We start from the raw sequence: 23,005 nt of genomic DNA, 5'->3' as shown, positions 1-23,005 counted from the left end.
CTAATCAGGCAATCAATCACCCCTGCTCTTGTGTGAGGACAGAAATTAGGCAGTGACAAGACAAAATCTCACCACGGAGGGCTAACCCACACACACATAAAACATAATTAATTGGCATTTTCTGTACGTTATTTTAATCTAAAAATTCAAAAGCAGTGGGGAAGACACGAACATCAGAACAGGCTGACCAATTAAAATGAACCCACTGGAACAACATGCTGGTCTGAGAAGAACAAAATAGACGTAAATGTACAAATCAATTTTTTTAGGCTTCAAGGGGACTTTATGCAACATATTCAGGGATGTCAATCATTTATTTGAGTTTCAGCCTGTGCCTAGGAACGTGAAATCTCACCAAAAACCTTCATACGGATATTTATGGATTTCTGTATAGCCACCTTTGTTTCCTGACAATCAAAAAAAAAAAAAAAAAACACACAGTAACTTTAACTTTACAGTAACCTTATAAAGAACCTGGAGCACAAACCTACTGTTTGATCTGTTTTGCAACACTCAACATCAACACCAGTTATTTTCTCTTAGCTGTGTGTATCTGAGCATTCAGCTTAAAGCTGCATATGGAGAGACAAATACAGAGTGAAATGCCTGGAAACAAGTGTCCAAATCCATGGAAGCTGGGTATAGCGGGTGTCCAGGGCAGGGAAACAGGGCTGACAAGACAAGGAACAGGAGACAGGTACTAGAGACAGAGCAGACGGGATGGTGCAGAGGCTACAATCTGGCAGTGATTCAGTCTTGATTATGGAACGAGTTGCAGCTGGTGGGGCACTGTTCTGACTCCAGCACACCTGTCTCCACTCACACAATCACACATGCAGGGAGTGAGAGGGAGAGAGTCACTGGGGAGGTGGCGACAGGTAGAGAGACATAAGACTGAGGCAGGAATCATGACAGAGAGACTCATTTACACCTCACTGCAAGATTTCACACAAATGCAGATGCAACTATCAAGCCCTCTGAACACGGTTTGGATCAGCCATATGTTTGTGCGGATGCTGCATATCATTAAAACAGAGCTTCACCTTTGACCCTCAGATCTCAGCCAAAGTACTGGTAAACAAGAGCTACCAAAGGCTTTATCAAAATGCAAATGATGTGTTTAAGTAGAAACCATGATAAACCACAACACAACAATTTTTTTTTTCCAAATCTCCTCTATTAAATACTTCAATTTAATAACAGTCTCCAAAAATAAAAGAAACATGGAGCATAAGGAGGCAGTAAGTGGAGTGGCCATTGATTCTGCATGACGCGTTCATGGGATAATCTGGTTTCCGCTTTGGCTGGTGTGCAGATGGCGCTGGGAGGGAAAAAATGGGGACAGGCAAGCTATAGGGCGGATATTCACCCCTAGATAAGCCCTACTGTACCATGCACCATGTCAACCAGTCGGTCTGTGCATCCCAATCTAGATGTACTCTGCTGTCATCAGTGTGTATGGTAGGATAGAGACAAAGAGAGAAAAGCGCACTTTTTTATGTCTGTGACTGGATTGGCATGCATGTCTGCAGAGGGTTGCAAAAATATGCAGATATACCGCAAATCACCTCAGAGTGGGTGGGCGCGAGGGGGATAGTGATTAGTCCAAACACAACAGCTGTGAAGTAACAAGCCATGCCTTCCACCTTCATTATCCATTATTGCATCCATCGAGTTGCAGGCAGGCACCCAGAACATTGACTGTGCTGTAGACTCAACAGGAGCTCCAGCAGCCTGAGCCCATGCCCAGAGCGTTGAATGTTTGCCTTGATTGCTTTTACATTCCCGTGTGCTCAAGTGGTTTGCTGAACTTGGCAGAGTTTGGCCCCCTGCCTGCATGCGCTGTTTCAGATTAGTTGTAATTAACGTCTCTTGCCCTCACGTGCCTCACGTTTGACAGGAAACCTGGACTGAAGTGATCTCCTGCTCTATATCTGTGAAACTGGGGGAACGGACCATGAGTATGCGTGAATACACAAACACATAGTCATACTGCCTTTTGCCTTGAGTTTAAACAACGTAATAAGTACAGAAAGAGAAACAGACAAGAGAAAGACATAGATGCACTGACTAATAGAGACAGAGAGACAGGCAAACAGAGAGAGACAGAGAGAGGAAGGGAGGATTAACTTCTCATCCAGTCTTTGCTGTTGCATAGATTGTAAGTAGCTTATTGCACAAAGCACCCTGCATGTAACTGGTGCGTTTGCATGATTTGTTTTGGGAGTTTTTTTTGTGTGTTGGACATCACTAACCTCATGCAGGCAACTAAGAGCTTTGGGCCTAAAATAGTCAAACTGGAGAATCTGGCAGGATGTACGCTCCTATGAACACATCCAAAGCTATAAAAGGGCAACAGGTTTACTTCGATATATACAGTTGTATGCAAAAGTCTGGGCACCCCTTGACAAATAACATATTTTGGTGATTTATTCATTGAAAAAAGATGTAAACCCAGCCTCTCTAGGATATGGAAAAAAACAGTATTTTCTGCAAACATTAATGCATAGATATTTTTTTTGTCATAAATTGTAGAAAAATAAAAAAATAAAAACATTGTGGCATGTGCAAAAGTTTGGGCACCCTTGATAATCAGTACTTAGTAACAGACCCTCTGGCACATATCACAGCTTGCAAACGCTTTTTGTAACCACCTAAAATTCTTTCAATTCTTGTATTTGGGTTTTTTCCCCATTCTTCCTTGCAAAAGGCTTCTAGTTATGCATTATCCTTGGGCTACACACAGATTTTCAATTATGTTTAAGTCTTGGGACTGTGAGGGTAATTCCAAAACCTTCTGCCTGCTGACCTTTTTACAGATGGTGTGATGTTTGCCTCCAGAATTTGCTGGTATTTAGTGAAATCCATTCTTCCCTCCACCTGCACATGAATGGAGGGAAGAATGTTTCCTATGCCACTGGCTGCAACACAACCCCAAAGCATGATAGATCCACCCCCATGGCCAACAGTTGGAAAAGAGTTCTTTTCATGAAATGCTACTCCTTTTTTCTCCAAACATACCTTTGCTGATTGTGACCAAAGAGTTCTATTTGAACTTCATCAGTCCACACCACTTGTTTCCAAATCGCGTCAGGTTTCTGTAGCTGTTCCGTTGTATACTTATGATGTAGATGCAGGTAAGGTTTTCTTCTTCTGATTCTTCCATGAAGGTCTTGTTTGTGCAAGCATCATCTGCACAGGTGCACCGCTACTCCTGAGTCTGCTAAACCTTCATGCTTTTGGTTTTGATTTGCCTTTCTAACCAGCACATGAGCAGCTCTCTCTGAGAGTTTTCTTGATCTTCCAGGTCTCATCTTGATCTCCACAGTTGCCCTAAACTGCCATCTCTTAATTACATTTTGCACTGTGGAAACTGCAAGCTGACAACGCTTTGCTATCTTCTTGTCCTTCCCCTGCATTGTGGGCATCAATAACTTTCATTTTCACAGTCTTACACAGCTGCTTAGAGGAACCCATGGTTGCTGAATGTTTGCATCAGGCTTGAAGAGTGAGAGAATTTGTAAAGCTTTGAAATTGGCACCAGCTGACATTTCCTAATGACAATGGCTGACATGCCTCAGGCCCAATGAGCTGATTAAGGACTGAGACCTTGTAAAACGAATCTGAGACTTCGGAACTCTTATGGTGCCCAAACTTTTGCACATGCCACAATGATGTTTTTATTTTTTATTTTTTTTTACATTTTTGCTCAATTTATGACATAAAAAGTTACTATGCATTAATGTTTGCAGACATATTGTGTTTTTCCCTCATATCCTAAAGAGCCTGTGTTTATATCTTTTCAATTTAAAAAAATCACCAAATATGTTATTTGTCAAGGGGTGCCCAAATTTTTGCATACAACTGTACATTACCCTTCAATCCTTGATGTTTAAAGAGATAATTACTTTAAAAATCTCATCGAGGTTGTACTTTTTATCTACATTAATCACCATACAGTTATGCGCAGCCAGAGTACCAGTGTGTAAAAAACCTTGGTTTTACATCCAATGCCAATGCAGGAAGTAGTGTGCCCTATATGTAGCAAAGCCGATGTAGGGGTATGGAGGTTGGGGTGGTGGATGACAAGTATGCAACACATTCAGCTTTAATGCAATGTAATTGCATAATATAATTGTGGGTTTTGCAGAATTGTCTAATATTGATGTTTTTGTCTGGCAGTAAGGGAGTCCAGAGTTATTCTATGATAAAATGTAATTTCCCCACTTTGCTTTGTAAACTTCTAATTCAGGTATCAATTTCCCAGGGTAACAAACCCAAGAAACTAGCCTGAGTTTATGGGCCAAAGGTGGGTTTTCAGGCTGATAAATAGTTAAATAACCAACTAAAATGTAACAAGGGTTTGTACAATTTATGAGCACTGGGGCCTGTCTTTGAACAAAGCTGCACATTTGACAAAGTTAAACATATCTTGTGATGTTAATCAATTCATAGGAATAAGAAAAATAGACCAACATGACCAGACTAACAATGAGAGTACCATGGACAGACAATTGACTGGTGCAGGGTCAGGCCAATTAAAACACAAAAAGAAAAAAGGTAATTTAATGTAAAAACAGCATGATGCAGATAACAAATAACAAAATGGACCCAGTCATGCAAGATATATCACTACTGTACACTTGTACAGTAGCAGGGTGTCCAGGGCAGATGTCATTTTAAGATTTCCTATACAGACCCTATGTGGAAAACTTCTGCTTTCACCAGATACTGAGCAACATAAAGCAATATAAAGTAACTCAGTAGTGCATAAAAGTCACACACACAATAAGAATGAATTATCCTTTCTATTTCAGGAAACTTCTTATTGTGGACCCCCAATGCTCAGATGGCTTTACTCTCTGTTATACACCACAATACAAGACTTTTCAATATGACCATGTGGAGGACAAAGGCCTCTTGGTGGGTAAGGACAAACATAATCAATTCTCTCTGAAGCCACTACAAAGCAAATTCAACCACATCATGTGGGGTCAGCAGCCCTGATTTCTCAGATGATTTTCAAAGTGATATTACCTCTGCCAGAGGCAACAGTGTGCTACTAGCAAAATTATTCTGCAGCATATGGCAGGAAAACTCACTTCATATGGAGGCGGTGGAGATTGACTGAAGTGACAAATATAGTGAGAGTACAGTGATATGGAATTAATTTTGTCCAGTAGAAATTCAAAGAAATGTGAGATTGCGAACCATCCAATATTGCAACTGCAACCCAACATTATTTTCACTCCAAAATATGTCAAAGAGCTACAATGTAAAATGAAAAGAAACGTGATTTGCAACCAAAATCAGCAGGTGATAGTGATACACAGGAGCATATCCAAGCAAATGTAAAATATTTTGTGTTTAATGTTCCTCCTTTTGATTCTTCATTGTTACCTGACTTGTTTTATTTCTCAAGCACATACCAGCATTGGAAATCAACCTTCACCCAATTATGCCTCTTTTATCAAGTTTGGCATTTGATACAAATGGCAAATTGTGTGTGTGTATGTGTGGGTGTGTGTGGAGCTGTGCTGCTCTTACCTGGATACGACAAGGGGCAAAATTAGCATTTTCAACATCCTCATTAGCAGCTCTCCGGGAAACTGGAAGTATTTCACCTCCTGCAAATGACAGAGAAAAACATAGTGTTTATAACACAAACTTGTATAATATATCCAAAGCACATTATGTAAGTATTTGCTCAGTATAATAACCTGCAAGGTTCCTTTTTTAGGGTTAAGTGCTCATTGCTGTGGAGTTTTTTCACTGCACTAACCAGATGTCAACTGAACACTGCGTCATTGATCTAACCATATTGTTGGTGAGTGTGTTGGACTGTCTGTCATAGTGTTAAAAGACCTATTTGCATGATTGGACTATATTTCTATTGGAGACTGGCTACAAAAGAAGTTCATGCAAGGCGTTCCACAGGGATCAATCTTTGGTACTCTGTACTTTTATTGAGAAATATATTATCATACAGAAATACATTATTGTATTAATCATTCAGAACTAGATGACCTTTATGTAATTAATTCAATTATTAAATGCATTTATGACATATACTAGTCAATGTGCTGCAAGTTTTACTGTTAACTGTTACAAAATAGAGTTAGAAGAATAGGCAAGAAAAAAGAGGCTATAAACCTTTTTCCCACTTCTATGTGAAAAGTTCGCTCATAGTGAGAAACCCATGGAGAGTAATTACCTGACACTTAATATATTTATAGCAACTTTCAGCTCATTGTTTTGGATTTCTGACATGCAGCTCTACTGTTTAAGTTCACTCTCACTCTGATAGTATTGTTTTGGTCTGTTTTCAGCAAAAAAAGCTCTAAAAACCCACTATACACATCCCTCTCAGCAACAAATAGCAGATGGATAAAGTTAGTGACTGGATGCTAAGCATTTAACAACTAAAGGGCCAGAAATGTTACTCAGGAGTTGCTGGAGACCAAAAACAGAATTAAAAGGAGAGTGAATATTGGGCTTACATTCATAAAATGTTCAGAGCTTTGACTCATAAGAATGCTGATGTTGCTTTGTGTCTGCTGGATGTGTAAATAGACACTTATTTGCTAACAAGTTGGCTTTATCAATTAAAATGGTAATAATATGTATATCAAAGTTTACAGCTTGTTACTGCACGCTAACTAATGCAATATTCACAAATATGTCACCCATATTAAGTTTTCAGGTTTTTATCACTTTGAAATACACAACTTTGAAATATTGGGAAAAAATGCCTAAACTTTAATTGACTTCCTAGAAGACTGTGAGGCTGTTGCAGTTCTGAATGCTGCAGCCAAAGTTCAGAGAGAAACTAAGAGAAAAAAGTGAACACATTGTGCCAGCTCACAGTATTTACACAACTGACTTTTAGATTATTTTTTCTCTTCCGTAAAGCTTGAATGGCCTTGCTTCACAAAATATGTTACCTGAGGTCATGAGACAGTGACTCATGCTGTCCCAGCACTAAAGTCTGAAGCTGCTTTTAGCTTTTATGCTCTTTGTTGGTGAAATAGTCTCCCAGAGAACAGAGACATTCCTTTTTACCCCACACAAAACCATTTCCTGTCAATGCTGTCTGTTGCCTTTCAGTACCTGAACCATGGATGTATAATAAGAGCTGGATAGGGCGCTGCCACTCAGCCTTACAGCCAATTTTTCCCAGTGGTCATTTGCGGTATTGTAGTGAAAAATCCCCATGTGGCCCAAAAAGCATTTTCCCCATACACCACCATTGTAGAGGAAACGTCTGTAAAACTGTTGACAGGGCACCTCGAACTGCAAACAACTTCAATTATGACTCTTTCTATTATGAATTTTTGACCCATGGAGCTTTTATATTTGTAAAATCTTCCTTGAGCCGAGAAAAGCAATTTAAAAATCTGTGACGTCATCACAACCTAAAGTCTATGGGCAAGCGAGGGAAACACTAATGCGCATATTCAGTGGGCCAAACAACGCGGAAGCAAACTTGGGACCTAGAAACTTTTTTGGGTGTATGCACCAGCCGAGCAATTCTTAAGCTCTTATAATGGCCTGAACATACAGTATATACTTTTACGGAGAGTGCGTCTCTTTACATGTAAAATGATAGTCTATTCAAATTATTTTGATAGATTTTATTTTATTTTAAAGCATATAATAAACCTTTTCCAAAAAAAAAAAGCATACCACATGACTGCAACGTCCGCACTTCGATTCCAGCTGTGGATCTTTGCTGCATGTTATACTGTGCTCTCTACCCTGTTTCTTGTCTCTCTGCACATTCAACTTGAAAAAAGACCTGACACACATAGCACTGTCTCAACACATGACAGAAAAGAGTCTGCAGCCATGCTAGCAGCTCTGTAAGGCTACTTGGTGATGCTTGGAGCTAAATGCCAATGCCAGCAAGTTAACATGTTCACAACAATGCTAACATGCTTTAGCAGGTATAATGTTGACCTTGTTAATCATATTAGTTTAGCCCTAAAAACACGATGTCTGTACAGAATTTCGTGATAATCCATCCAATAGTTGTTGACATTACCATTCTGTCAAGTAAGCATGGTTAAAAAATATTGAAACACAGGGGCATTGCAAATTGTTGCCACTAATTGGTCCGATAGTTGCTAAAGAGTGCAGTCCTGCATTTTGTAATGCGTAATGTGTAATGTAATTTTCAGACGATATTTAAAGTGAAGATCAGTTCTGAAGCTACATGACAAGCACGTCTATCGGGTCTGACAGTCTGACTATCCCGGCACCTTAAGGCCTCTGTAAGCCCAATAAATGACTCTAAGTTGGTGCTGGAAGTTGGGAACAAAGCAAACTGTGTCTGATTTGTTCTCTTTTTCACACCCTGGTAGCTTGAATGTGGTCAAGTTGAAAATGACATGTATCTTTTGAGTTACATTTACATTTTAAATGTTAATTTAAAACGAGCACAGTTAATAAACACAGTGCCATGCTTCATTATGCTGCTTTCTTTTCATTACTTTAACATAATATTCAGTGCATGAGTGCTGAACAGTGGTCTGTTACAGGGAGTAACGGCCAATTAAAAAAAGTCTGATGTAACTAATGTACCTAATCACAGAAAAAATCATAACCATGCTGACTGGCCATAATTGAGGATGTCTGTGCATACTTAACTCACATCTATTTAAAAACACCGTATTAAGAAATGGAGCATCTCTCTGCAACAGTGCTCAGCTGGACACAATGTTAAAGATTACTTAACTCCTTTATTATCTAATTACAATATTTAACTGTGGTTAAAAATAAGAGCTCAGAGCTGCACCGTGTATTCAGATTATATAGCTGAATTCACATAACTCTTCACAAGCACAAGCATCCATGTGCGTTGTTAGGTGCACAGTTACATTTATGTGTTTGATTAGTCACTGTAAATAGAATTCACCATAATAAAGGCTTGTTCATTTTATTGAATGATATCTGAATGTCTGTTTCCTCATCTGTATTCATGAGGTCTCACTGCCACAGAGGCTTTCACAGTCCCTGAGGGTTATATTGTTTTATCATGTTTCAGTCATGTGACACTTTTTTTATTATTTTTATTAAGTCCTTTATTAAAACTCTTCCTGGTGTGTCAAAGTGCACATCTAGGATCAGAGAAGAGTTGAATGCTGTGTATCACAAAATTTCCAATATATGAAACTGAGATTTACATGATCCTTCTCACAGAGCCCACATGTGCTTCTTGTTTGTCTTGTTTTGTCTTATGTTTTTTTGCATTGTTATTCAGCAGCCAACTTTCAAATATTGGATGTCAAAGGTTTCCTGAAAGTAGGAAAATAAGAATCTTTCATCAGATTTTCAATAGTCCCATCTTGCAACTATATTTCCATGCAATTAAAAAGGTAACTTTATATTGTCTCATTCATAACAAATTTCAAGAGACTGCAAGTGGATTTTTGGTAATAATGCATTCACATTTTGTGCAATATGGACTGATTATGAAAAGAACTAAAATTGGCACTTTAAGTGGTGAGCAACAGGAAAAAATTGAATCCTCAAGAGAAAGACTTGGAACACGTGGCAGGTTCTTGTGCACAAGTGATGATGGATTGTGAGATGGGTTGACGTGTCTGTTCAGCCCTCATTCATGGGTGTTGTAAAAAAGGACACCTATGGCATCCTTAAATATGTAGTTACAAGGGAATAATGACTGGGATCCTTGGTGAGATTCAATTCCAGATTTGACACACCTTATTGAGCCATGATGACCTTCCTGTTCAGGTCAGCTACATTTAAAGCTGCTGTAACCAATAATTTTATATTAACAATGTTTGATGTAAAAGGTGTTGCTCATAGTGACGAACTCACAGAGAATTACCCCCCCACTGTTTTATTGTCTTCTAGCTCTTTGTATTAGTTTTACCGCCCACAAATTTACGTCAGTCTTGTTGTGCTGCCGCCAAGTTGCTAAAAATGTATTAATGCAGGTTCAACAAAGGTTTTCCAAAAGGAACAAAATGTCTGGGGACACTTACCTAATAGGTCTTTCATGACAGACATTTTGACATGATACAGCAGGACAAGCACAGGTGTCGATAATGTAATTAATGATGGCTGACTCCCATTTAGCTGCTTTGGTTTCAGGGTCCTGGTATTGTTCTGGGCCATTGTTAATGTTATCAGTGACACCTGTGCTTTTCCTACTATAAGTCAAAGTGTCTGATGTGAAAAAGCCCTATGAAGCAGAAAAAAGGGAACAACCTAATAACTTAATAACTGTCTAAATTAAATGCAGTAACCATCTCACTTACCACACTTGTAAAGTATGTATGAAGTTATAAACTGGAGACAAAGTAAAAAGATTGCAGCAAAATTTTGTAAAAAACCCCAAACAAACATGTTATTATATTATGATGAGAGTAAGACATGATGCTAAAGTGGCAGTACAAAAACAAACCAAAGGTGAAGAGTTGGGAATGAAAATTAAGTGTAAGTACAGCACATCTGTGCAGTGACATGACTGAGCAGTAAAAGCTTTTTGCTTCTGGTTTGGAGTCAGAGAGCTTTTAGGGCCAAAAGGCTGTGTGTGTGGAGGGGGCACATTTGGATATATTTTTTGTTGTTTTATGTCAAGTCTGTGGACACAGTATTAAGAGTGTACACATGAATGTGTATGTGCACGTGTGCATGTGTGTGTGTCTGCATGGGTTTGTATTGTCTTTGTGCAGGATGGACAAACACAGCTGTCACTGCGTCGGCATCTGGTAACAGCGGAACAAACACACTGGCTGTTTCTGGTAGACATTTGGTATACTCACACACCATAGATATACACAAACACACATGCACGCACACACTTAAAATCCATGTGCTAGCATGCTATTTGTGTACAAACTGACATGTATATAAATGTATGAAGCCCCTCTTTACACGTGTGGATCCAACCTTGTATTAAATCCCTATCTACTTGAGTCACGTCTGAGACGCTGAATGTCTTATGACCAACGTCTGTATCATTTAATGAACTGCAGCAGTGCGTCAATTTTTTTTTTTTCACAAGAAAGCAGTTTGGTTGTTCAATAGAAATGCACTTCTAAAAGGTGCTGACACTGACACAATGAGCTGGTAGAGCTGGTTATTCATGCAGAGAGACAATTCACTGTTTGATACTCTTGCACTGTGAGCAACATTCAGTACTGTTTTTGTGGTGACAAGCTGACAAGCTTTCTGCCCAGTTGTATTGATAACTAACTTCCAATCATATTATCCAATTAGTCTGTGTCAATAAAAGAAAAACAAATCTGCATCCATTGCACAAAAGTCACCTCTTATTTGTGAGGTTCAGAGGCAAACATGCTTAACACCATAACACGCACACCCCTCCACCCTGAACTCTTGCTTTCACCTTGTATTCATGAATGCAGTGTGAGCTCGACTGTCCTCACCTTTGTCTCCACCATTACCCTGCCAGCTGCCACATAGTCGCCTCTAATCCACCACCATCCCCTTTATTCTACACTAAAAAATTTAAACCCTTTTTCCACTGTGACAGGAATAAAGATGAAGAGAGAGAGAGTTTCTTGCTGCTCTGTTCCTGCTCTCTTGAAGGGATTGAAAATTTCTTGGTGTATGTCTTGTAATTTAAGAAAACAACAACAATAAAACAACGTTGGGAGCCACTCAGTGTTGCATTCTTCACTTGAATTGTTCTGTTTGTGACAGAGACAGAAATGAGCCTTGTTCCTCCATTCTCCCTAATTCCAAAATTTGTTGGTCACTTGTTTAAATCCTCATCCCCTGGCAACGGTGCTGAGGACCTGAGCCACAAGAGCTGCTTTGATTGTTTTGTCACCATAATAACAAAATAAGTAGCACAGTCAATATATTTGCCTCAACGTAATAAATAAGTTTAGGTAATAACACAAGTTAGATGCTTAAACCAACAGGAACTCTAAAACCATTATCAATTTAAAGCAAAGTGTTCTAATATGGAGTCAGATATACTTTAGCGTTCCTGACCTTGGAAATAGATTTTTTTTTTAACTCAAGGCCCAATTACCAGATTTCTTTGAGGGCTTTTTAGCAGAATCTGGCGGACTTCATCAGATGAAATACATATAGGTGCCATATACAACCTGCTATCAAGTTCCATACTTATTGTAGGTCAAGTAGCCTAATGACAACTGAAACATCTCCATGACAACTGAGTAAACTCCATCTGCTGATGAAGACCACAAGATGTGTCTGAAAGCCACAGAATCTAGTAAGTGAGCCATGAGTTACATTTTTTCTTGTCAAAGATCATACACTGTTTAGAGTGGATCTGTTGTGTTTTTAGCCATGCTAGTGCTGTGGTGTCAGGGATGGCAATACCAGTCTAGCGCTTGGTTGGTCCAGACTGAAATATCTCAGCAACTATCAGATTGATTGCCAAATTTTATACAGACGTCCACAGGGTGAATTCACTGAATGTGGTGATCCCCTGACATTTCATCTAGCACTACCAGCAAGTCAAAATTGTAATTTGTCCAAACCTTTGGTTTAAATACCTGCAAATTCATGACATTCCCATCAGCCTCAGCTTAACATTTCTGCAAATGTTACCACACTAACAGGCTAAACTAAGTTAGTGCACACAGCGACCATTATACCTGCTAAACATTGGCATGTTAATATTGTCACTGTGAGCATGTTAGCATGTTGATATTGGCATTTAGCTCAAGCAACACTTTGCCTTAGTACAGCATCACAGACCTGCTAGCATGGCTGCAGACTCATAGTCTTGTTATCATATATTGTCATAGAGGTTAGAGGGAAATATGAAAAGTATAGTAAAATTGATGTGTTTGCTAAGGCTAAACAGTTTGAGACGAAAAGCTGTGGTCAGCACTGGGAGCCATATAAAGTGATATATTGTTGATTAATGTGACATGATGGCTAATTTTGTCAGCTTACTGTGATGAATTCAGCCCACTGGCTCCTGTGGCCCCTGTGACCCTGAACAGGAGAGGCAGTATGGAATGGTCGCACATTTTCAAAGACTTACTTTCACTTGGACTCACAGAGAAGATGCATCTGCACATGTTTCCTGCAGTATCTTAACTAGACCATGTGAGAGGATAAAGTGATTTAGCCTTTTGTTCACTTAAACTGTGCTATGAGCTCCATCAGCAATTTGTGAGAGACTGAGATTCTCCACATGTGTAAGTGCGAGTTGGCTCTCATGCACACTGATTTCTCTTAAGGGAAGCGTGTGCTCCATATACAAAAGACAACCGCTACTATTATCAGAGCATTGCTTTAGCCTTAATACAAAACATGGATCAAAACTGAAGTTGCCTCGTTTCTTGCTCAAAATTCGTCTGACAGCACATGCATGTTCAAGCGTTAATGGTAATAACTACGCACATCTTACATCATAAATACATACACCACCTCCAAAGGGAATAATGTCAGTGCCCAATTTCAAATCTATTTTTTTCCCCATTATTTCAAGCTCCCTTTAAAATTGCAGCTTTTTAGATTTTCAGTCAAATTTAGTTTGCTTTCTCCACAATTCAAACATAAAAGTAGTAATAATCCTTTTTTTTCATTTCTTTTTTCCAACAATTTCAGTCATAATCAAACACAGAGTGCGTAAAGGAATAATCATTCAGTTGCCCACAGAAATGTTATTCCCCTGTTTATCGTCATATAACAGCAACCTCTTTGAATTCCAACTTTATAATTCCACTTCCTGTTCTGTCTAGGGTGAATTATATAAGTGAATCGGAATGGTATGTTGTTGACTTGATGTCTCTGTGAGTGATTGACAACTAATCTCCCCACCGGCAATCCCTCTCCATGGAGTCCATCTGAGAGGCTATAGACAATCTGAGCGACTGATGAGATACCATTTCGCATTCTAAAAAAGGCAGAAAAGAAACATAGTTCCTGCTCCGAGGGATGCTCTTTGTGCCAGCAGGCAAATTGACTTTTGGATGAGTCTAAACCTTAATGCCTTTCTGGGAGCAAACTAACCCCTTTCATGTAGAATTTTTCTTATTCTCTCATCAAAAGCCAGCAGGCTTTATAACGCTGTAATATTGAAACTGTTTTGCAGTGTGAGCAGTGATGATAAAGAACATTGCATCAGTCTCGCAGGGGAAATTGAACAACCATCAGCACAGTCCTTTCCTCACTCCATCTGTCCGAATCGCAATCCACCATTCGTTAAATCAGCCCTCTTTTGCTTGAATGGTCTTAGTATGGTTGATTGCAGGGATGAAACCATATTTTGGTAGAGTTGGATGGGCTAAGGGAAGCTAAGAGAAGCTGGTTTATAGAAAACATTTTTATTTAAAGGTAATGTGTGTGTGGTCAAGTCTGTGTATTTGTCCCATCTGGGTCCCCACATGGTCAATTTGGACTTCACTTGGTTTGAAGGTTAAAATCAGAATCACGACTAGGTTAAAGTTAGGGTAAAGGTTGTGTCTAGAAATGTCACGGTTACTCCTCCAGGGAACTCATGTAAGTCAATACAACGCCCTCTCAAAGATAGTAGTGCATGTTTGTGTGTGTGTGTTTGTGAAATGTCGGTGTGTAGCACATGGAGAGAAGATAAAGAGGCAGATGTAAGGAACAGGGAATTGGGTAATCTCCTGTATTAGGAGTCATGGTGTCTGAATCCATCTTGGCATTTAAGAAGAAGACAAGGGGTCACAGTCAGACACTTGGTGGGGGTGGGGGGAGGTGGGCAAATGGGTGCGGTTAGGGGTAACCAGGGTTTACAATCATTACCGGGCATTTTAACCAACTGACCTGCTCGGATAGCTGCTTGCCTCTGAGGAAGAAGCCCAGCAGGCAGCCAATGACCACAGCCAGCACAGACAGGATGAGCAGTCCGTTCTGCTTGCACACATTCTTCACCCGCCCCCACACTTCATCCAGAGCCACCGCCATCCTCCTCCACCTCCTCCTCCTCCTCCTGCTTGTCCTGGTCCCGACTGCAACTTTGCGACCCCCCTCAGAGAAACCCACCAGAGCAGCCCCCCCTTTGCCACTTATTCAGCCATATAGATTCAGCACACAGCCAACAGCCGCCAGCACTTTGTAGAAAACAGCAAGGCCTGGACGCAGCACGTGGGACGAGATAGATGGATGTAGACTGATGAAGGTAGGATTTAGAGAGAAGAAACAACGGAGGAAGAGAGAAAAAGATTGAAGAAAGAAAAAAAAGTTGGGATTTGGTTAACAGGGAGGTGTGAAAAGTAAAATTAAAGAGGTAGGCGTCCAAAAATAAAGCACTTCAGGAGTTCCTCTATTCCTTCTCCAAGCTGCTTCCTTGGTTATTCCACATGAGACTAAAAGCATCACACAGACACCCTCTCTATCACTGTCTCGCTCCCTGTCAGTCACCTCCCTCTCTGTCTCTCTGCCCCCCCCCCCCCCCCACCCCATCCCAACATGTTCCTCCTGGTGGCCAACAGGGGGCTCTGCGACAGCTGGTGGTATTGTCATCAGGGTTAATACTACGATCCTATTAGGCCGCGCTGCACGACTCAGATCTAAGGCTGGATTAGAGAGCTCTCTGAACAATTGGACAGCGGATTGTTCCAGACCACAAAAAAAAAAAGAAAAAAAAAGAAAAGAAAAAAAAATTGTACAACAAGTGACATGAGGTAAATAACAGTGCAAAACAAAAACAGGGCAGCAGTTCATTATATTCACAGCGCCACAGGTTTAATGTACTGAGGGGTTGTGTAGATAAAGTTCAAGGTTGATCACAGTGACAAGAAATGAAGCAAGAATGAAATATTCATTATTTTCTGCATCATTCAACTGGTGATATTTACAACAATGTGAATTTTAGTGTAACAGCTGGAAATCAAATGCCAGCAAATGTTGTTAATAGTACTGTAGGTAAGGTATAATCAAATGCAATTACTTTCTCTGCACATGTGAATTTGTAGCATCAAATCCTGAATATTTGCTAAGGTTACTTTAGACACCTCAAGCTGATTGGATAGCTACTAAGCTGTACCTTGAGTCATCAGTTGTCGGTTGGGCTGATGACAACATATTGATGTGGCCAGATGTAAATGACACTCTGTAAAAGTGTGGATATTATCAGGAAAAGAGATGTGTGTAATGCCAGGTGTTACAGAAATGGGGCCTTGGGTTTTATCTTCAGCACTGATGGAAAGCGTGACAAAAGGGGTGGAGTGGTACATTACTATCTACCATTTTCAAATTACCTGGCTAATTTAAACCAAAGAACAAAGACTAAAGACAACAGACATCTAGAAGTGATAAAAGCATTAAGGAGGGATGGATAGAGTGTCAGCCTCTAACACACATGCTGCTAACAATGACCTAATGCACTTTCAGGGTCTGCTGGGTATACACCATGGAGTCTAGCAAACCTGAGACATGTGTGAAAACAATTATTTTTAATACTTTAAATAAACTGGAATCAAATGGATACCAAGACCAAGACATACAGATTAAGCACAATTTGAGAGATGTGAAGAGCTCTGATTGGATAAAGACCTGAAGAGCAGATGTCTAAAAGGGTTATTTATTTCACACACATAAAAAAAATGCAGCAATGTCTGAAAATGACCACATTACAGAAGGGCTTGCACATGAACACACACAAAGGAATCATTATGTAGGTACAGCGCAAGCAAGCACTCAAACGATCATTAAAATAAAAACATCCACTCAACAATTCCTCAGGGTTCACGCAGGAACAGAAGGCGCACACTGCAGTTATTTGGGAAACATTATTCCGAGCATGTCCTGATGTAAGATTATTGACAGATAGGATAGAGTCCTTTCACCACCCCAGCCTATCCCCCTTAATTAGCTTCATTCTTCAAACACTCTTACTGTAAACCCATTCATATCCAGGGAAATGATCTCCTACCGAGAGACGTGTTTTGATGCAATATCTATAAAAATGGAAATGATACTTCATCGAATCTGCTGTGAAGCCCTCCTAGAGGTAGAGAGATGAACATGCCTTATTTAGATTGAACACAAATGAATTTGTATTGAGAACCCCGATTACACTGTGTGACTGAATGTGTTGAGGTGTCTTGAAACTGTCACTATTCTATGCAGCAGGCCACTACCACTAGGAAAAGTGTCTCGGTCAGTGTCAGCAGGATTTAATGAATCTATAAATCACAGACAGACAAGATTTTTTTTTATCTGTCTTTACTGAATTTTATTTCCCTGTCTTCTGTTTTGAAGTTTTAAAATGCTTTGTTCTTTCTATAGGAAAAAACTGCACTGAATTCTTGTTGCTTTTATCATAAAAGTAAATCTTCCTTCAGTCATGTATCAGTGAATAAATATGACAAAAAAGAGAAAAGATTGCCCCTCACAAGCCACATGCATGTGCTCTTCATGCACAGTCCAATTAGGGAGCATGTAACAGGAAAGACTGACAGTAATGGCCATGTTTTGTGTGTGTTCAAATGTAGCTGACCCTTTTGATCTTCTTTTGCTTTTAATATTAGAAGACAGAATCACAATTGAGTTAATATCAAGGATTCAAGCTAATACAAGGAGAAAAAGCAAACTCTAGACAGCTATCTATTGCTTTCATTTGCATTCATTTGTGAGATAATTAATGTCTCTATTTCAGAGAGGGGACACCTGTTGTCTTCTGTTTCACTCTGTATGTGACATATGTTCTTTGTAGCACCCCTATGAAGGCACTAAGCAAAAATTCATCTGTGGTTTTCTGGTTTTCTTATAATATGATTTAAAAACTTTTTGAACTTTCTTTAAAAACATAAGTGGTAAATATAACAAGGCCAAAGCTACATGTCTTAGATAAAACATCAGCATCCTGATGATCCATGAAGAAGACATGGATGGAAATATTGGAGCAGCATTGTTCTTTTACTGGATGTAGAGCTTGTTTGCCCCAGTATTACAGTGGAGTGTGACTGTTATTTTGTTGTAATGCAATCCCTTTTTGGATGCTTTGCTAAATATATATATGTATATATATATAAAAAAACTTAATGGTTCATTGTATTTTTACAAGCAAAAAGGCTTGTAGGATGAGGACTACCCACTGTGTTAGGTGAATGTAACGCTATCTCAGAAAATGCAGTCATACCTAAATCCAATAAAGAGCGGGACAGAGTTGCAAACTTTATCCTACACTGATATCGTAGCATACCTACCCCACAGTGGGAAAACACTACTCAGTAGCTGTTCCATTCCTGAATGGGGCTTTTTCCAATATAACCTGTAACCCCACAAAATAATGTCAGAAATAACACAGTGTTAGTGTTACTGATGTAGGTACTAAAAGTTTGCAGCAGGTAAATACACTTTCTAATCCATTCCATTTCACTTTTGCATGCGTGTTTTTTCGTTTTGGAAAGGTGATAAAAAGACAGCACCCTCTGAAGTCAGTATCTTTCTTACTACAGCACTGTGCACACTGCTTCAACATGTGGTTTGCCGTGACTATAGTTGCGGTTACTGGTCTTCATTATGGCAATATTACGGGATCTCTCTATAAAAGAGGCTATATAGTTGAGTAAATACACTGTTCAGTGATGACAAAACCAATGTTAAGATGTACTAAAGCACTGAATTTTTGGAAATCCAAATTTATTGTCTTAGACTTTAGACTCAATATTCTCTGTTACTGGGTACCATCAGTGTTTTATATCTGCACTGGTTCTCATTTGAAACAATCCTTTTAGACACTGACCTCTCTTTTCATTCTGCAACTTCCCCTTGAACCAAACCAAAAGCTGATGGTGAAGATTTGCCTGGATGTCTTGCAATAAAGCATCATGTGTCTGATGAGCCAGAGAAACAGACAGACAGACAGTAATGATATTATTAAATTAGTTTGACTCTGTGCCGTGTGTATGGCTTTGTGCAAACATCAATAAATTGTCCTCCAAGCAAAAAGCCTGCAGCACGCTAATGTCTTATTGAAAGGCTTTGCTGACTTGTAATGCACAGCATGTTATGTACAAAATAGCTGCTGGAACATGAACATGAAGGACTTAATGTGTGGTGCATCAGCGAAAATGATAGATATAAATTCTATCATTTCTGGGCTCCATTTTTTTTATCGACATACATATCTATCTAATGAAGATCTGATGGCCATGGGCAGATAAATCATAATTTTTGTGTTTTTAACGAGATAGGTGCGTATTGGTTATATGATGAGATTGTGCAAAACAGCCATGACTGTTTCTTTGGTCATCCCGGTACATACATCAGCAACAATTGAACCAAATTGAAATGTATCAGTCATTTGATTTTTCAATTTATTTTCGTTTCATTTTACATCGACTATATTTTGGTATATTGATGATATGGCTACCATACCATCAAAACAAAAAGTAGACATTCGCTCCAACAGGTGCACATCCCTGATCTGCTCTGTGATAATGATGCAATTAGAGAGAAGGACGGGGAAAACAGCCTGTTACAACCCATAAAACAGGAAAGCAAAGAAAGGGGGTGTGTTGGATGGAGACACAAACAAGGATACATATGGGGAATGGAAGATAAAGTAACTAAAAAAAAAAAAAAGTAAATGGAAAATATGGAAGATGAGATTAAAGGAAGGAGGTGCCAGGGGAGTGAAAATGGGTCCAAAGTAGATACATCTCTAAAGTTATAAGTAAAAGGAAAAGAGAGTATTGAGAGTTCTGTAATGGAATCAACAAAAAGAGCTGAAAACTGGCTTGTTTCACCCCCACAGGTCTGACACGCACTCAGACCTCAGACCTCCATCATCCTGATTACAACGAAGACCCACACAATGCAAACAGCTTATTTCATTTCCATTAACAACAATGCTCCACGTGTGACACATGGGGAAAGCAGAGGCTCTCCTGTTATGTTAACATAACAAGCTTTCACATGATGGATGATATTACTCTAATTGTAATCCCAGATGCCACATCTGGTGTGAGGCTGCAGCGTAATCCCTGACTGGGTTCTGGGATGTGCTGTCGTCTGCAGCCAAAGATGCGGACATGGACTCAGGCGGGTCCCTGCATGCAGTAGCCACTTTAGTCTGAAATACTAATCGCTAATGCCATTTCTGTGACCTGCAGAAAATGTCTCTTATTTAAGCCAAGAGCCACTTTAGTCGTAGGTCATAAAAAGGCTATTCAAGGTCCTTCAGAACTGCTCCCTGTGGAAAAAGAAGCCTTGTGCTGGTGCTGACACATTGCAGTTTTCATAACAGTAAGCCAAGGGACATGGGGATTTCACTCAAATCGCTGGGTTCACTCTTTTCCAATCATACATGTTTTGGAAATGTGTAATTACTCACCTTCTGTTACAGACCTAGAGCTATACTTTCTAATTAAAGAATAGTAGATCTTTGTTAATAATGACAATTTCATGGGGAGTTCTACAAAACATAATTAGCACACTATCTCTAATTTGTTTTTAATCCAAAAACTGTAGTGAAAGAAGAACAATTTCTTGACCAACTGCAGTGATTCCAATTTCCAGGATTTTATCATAAGACAATTTATAATATTGAATAAGGAATTACTACTGAAAATCTAAAATTAGTATCCAAGACAAGTCCTTCTTACATTTTCTGAGTAATAAGCTCTGAATCAATGTTTTTTTTTTGCAGTACAAAGTTGTTTTATTCAACAGTTTTCATACAGTATGTATAATCACATTTTTAAATATAAATGTGGAAAAGTGATATCTAAGTTCCTGCAGACACTGAGATATAAGCAGTATTGACAATCATTCCTGAGTTTAAAATAACAGTTTCACACTTCTGATCACTTGCCAAGACTCATTCAAACTTTATGTGTTGAGACAGTCATGTTAATTTTTCCAAATATGAAGCTCCATAATTTGCTGGATCCACGTCTTGGGAGTCTGGCTTGTATACCGTGAGAAACCTAGAGGCAAAAAATGATTTGCTATGTCTTTCAGTGCTGAAGAAAGAGGGTTAAGTAACTGTTAAAGCAGGAATTGTCTCAAATCCACCATGAAGAGTTTGTTCAAAAGCTTAATCCATTGGCTGTAAAATGGAATAAATTACTTGCAGTTCCAACCTTTATGCATACCTGTACGTGTTCCAACTTAATGGTTTCTACGAAGGTGTGAAATGGAGTAGGTAACTGGTTGGGCTTGACACGAGTAGGGATGTTTTGAGAGATAAGCTCATTTCTTTTCTTTGTGCTTGCAGCATGTTACATGTATAAGCTTGATATGCTTCAGTGAACATGTAACAACATCCACAAAATTGTTCCCAGGTAGCGCTAAAAAGGGAGAACACATGCTATATAGAGCAGGTGTGAAACGTTGCCTTTATTTGAAACACAGTCACTGACAAACGACTCCACCTCCTCAAAGGCTGAATGGCGGAGAAAAATAGAATATGTCTGGAAATCACAGGCTGGTGCTGTTTGGTGTGGTTTCTCTCCTGATGCAGTCATATCAGCAAACCTCTTTCAATGCTGTTATTGTTATCTGCACCTTTTTGATTTTCAATCACATTTTCAGCTGATTTCAAGACAGTTTTATGCACTACAATATGCTCACTGCCACAAAATACCAATGATGCTAATTAAGAAATGACTTGCTTGAGCTCATTGATGTCAACAAGGTGAAATCTGATGCATTACTTTCAGTTAATAGAAAATCAAACAGTCGAAGGCATTGCACTCTTATTTGCAGAGCACATAACCCTGCACATGCAAGACAGAAATAAAATCTCAATTAAATTTAGAAGAAGTGCAGCATATGTATAATGTACATACAGAATGAGGTGGTGCAGGGATTTTGAGTGTTGTGGTGATTGTTGCTGTGCAGCATGCAGCTCACACAAGAGTGGTCAACGTTATTTGTCATGTGGCGGAGCACAGTGATGGAGGATGTTTATCGACGGCTCTCTGCAGGCTGATAGGGGAGGAGAGATGGATGGGGAAGGGAGAGTTAGTGGGTGGGGGGCAGGGTGTCAGCGGCAAGGGTCAGGCCACCGCTATGATCGTTTGCTTCTTACATCGACACGTTCATGAATATGAGGTGACGAGAGGACGGGCCTCAGTCTGAAATATTCAAGCTGCATTTGAAGCTGCAGATTTGTCCATATATGTGACTGTAATAAGTGCATTTCTGTTCGCACGTTTGTGAGGGTGTGTGTATGTGTGTGTGTGTGTGTGTGTGTGAGTGATGTTTATGAACAAGTAGGTGTGTGCTTTAACCGCCATGTCACTCCACAATCCCTCACCACTGTCAAATAATCCCCTTTCTTCTGCCAATTTTTCCCTGTTTCTGGATTGGACTGGCAGAGATAATCTGGGATTAGAGCGAGCAGTCAGGCCTGGTGTGCTCCTCATTCATTTAGATGGGCAGGCATGTTCGACATCCACAGGTCATCTGCTGTGAGCCTCAACATATTCCATTACATATCATCTCAGGGAAATTTTTAGCAGATTTGGTGCTTGGTTTGCTAAACTGAGAGCAAGAATGAATGCGGTTGCTGCCTGTCAGGCTGCAGTGGAGCAGCTGATTCCATCGTGAACTACTGGCTGATACTGATCCCTCTGTCTTTCTAAATTTTCTTTCTGTTCACCTTTGTCACTGTGTATCTGCTGCTCATATCTTGAATTTATGTTCATTGCAACAAAATGTTTGTGCTTTTTATGATGGAACACATTTTCTTGGGGTGGCAGGAGATATTATTCTCTTTGACTAACTCTGGTCCACTCCTTGCACTTTTTACTCATAAATCCAGCAAATAATGTGATGCATTTTTTTTCTTCTGAAAACTCCTTTGTAGAGCTCAAGAGTTTGTGCAAACATGCTTTTGGTATGGCAGTTGCAGACTGACACAGAGGCAAGCGATAGTGAAAAGAAAAACTGAGAAGGGTATTTCTGTGAAAAATAAGAAGTGAATGAAAACTTTTCCCAATTTTGTGCAATTTTAAATGGCTTGTCCCTGTGAAATCTCCAATAAAGCTCAAGATAGTCAACCCTTTGGAAATTTAAACACCTGAACAGCACTGTTAAA

At 39.5% G+C, this 23,005-nt stretch overlaps 1 long non-coding RNA gene across 1 annotated transcript; it reads left to right on the top strand.

The window, feature by feature from the left end:
• The first annotated feature begins 900 nt into the window (after nt 1-900).
• On the top strand, nt 901-11,610 carry LOC121909438. The gene is made up of 3 exons (XR_006099434.1): nt 901-1,074; nt 4,818-4,927; nt 11,528-11,610. It is a non-coding gene; the product is annotated as an uncharacterized LOC121909438 (long non-coding RNA).
• Nucleotides 11,611-23,005: the final 11,395 nt, after the last annotated feature.

The sequence above is a fragment of the Thunnus maccoyii genome, chromosome 12, assembly GCF_910596095.1.
Source record: "Thunnus maccoyii chromosome 12, fThuMac1.1, whole genome shotgun sequence".
Lineage (NCBI taxonomy): Eukaryota > Metazoa > Chordata > Actinopteri > Scombriformes > Scombridae > Thunnus > Thunnus maccoyii.
The sequence above is the reverse complement of the archived record's forward strand: the minus strand, read 5'-3'. Positions and strand labels throughout refer to the sequence as shown.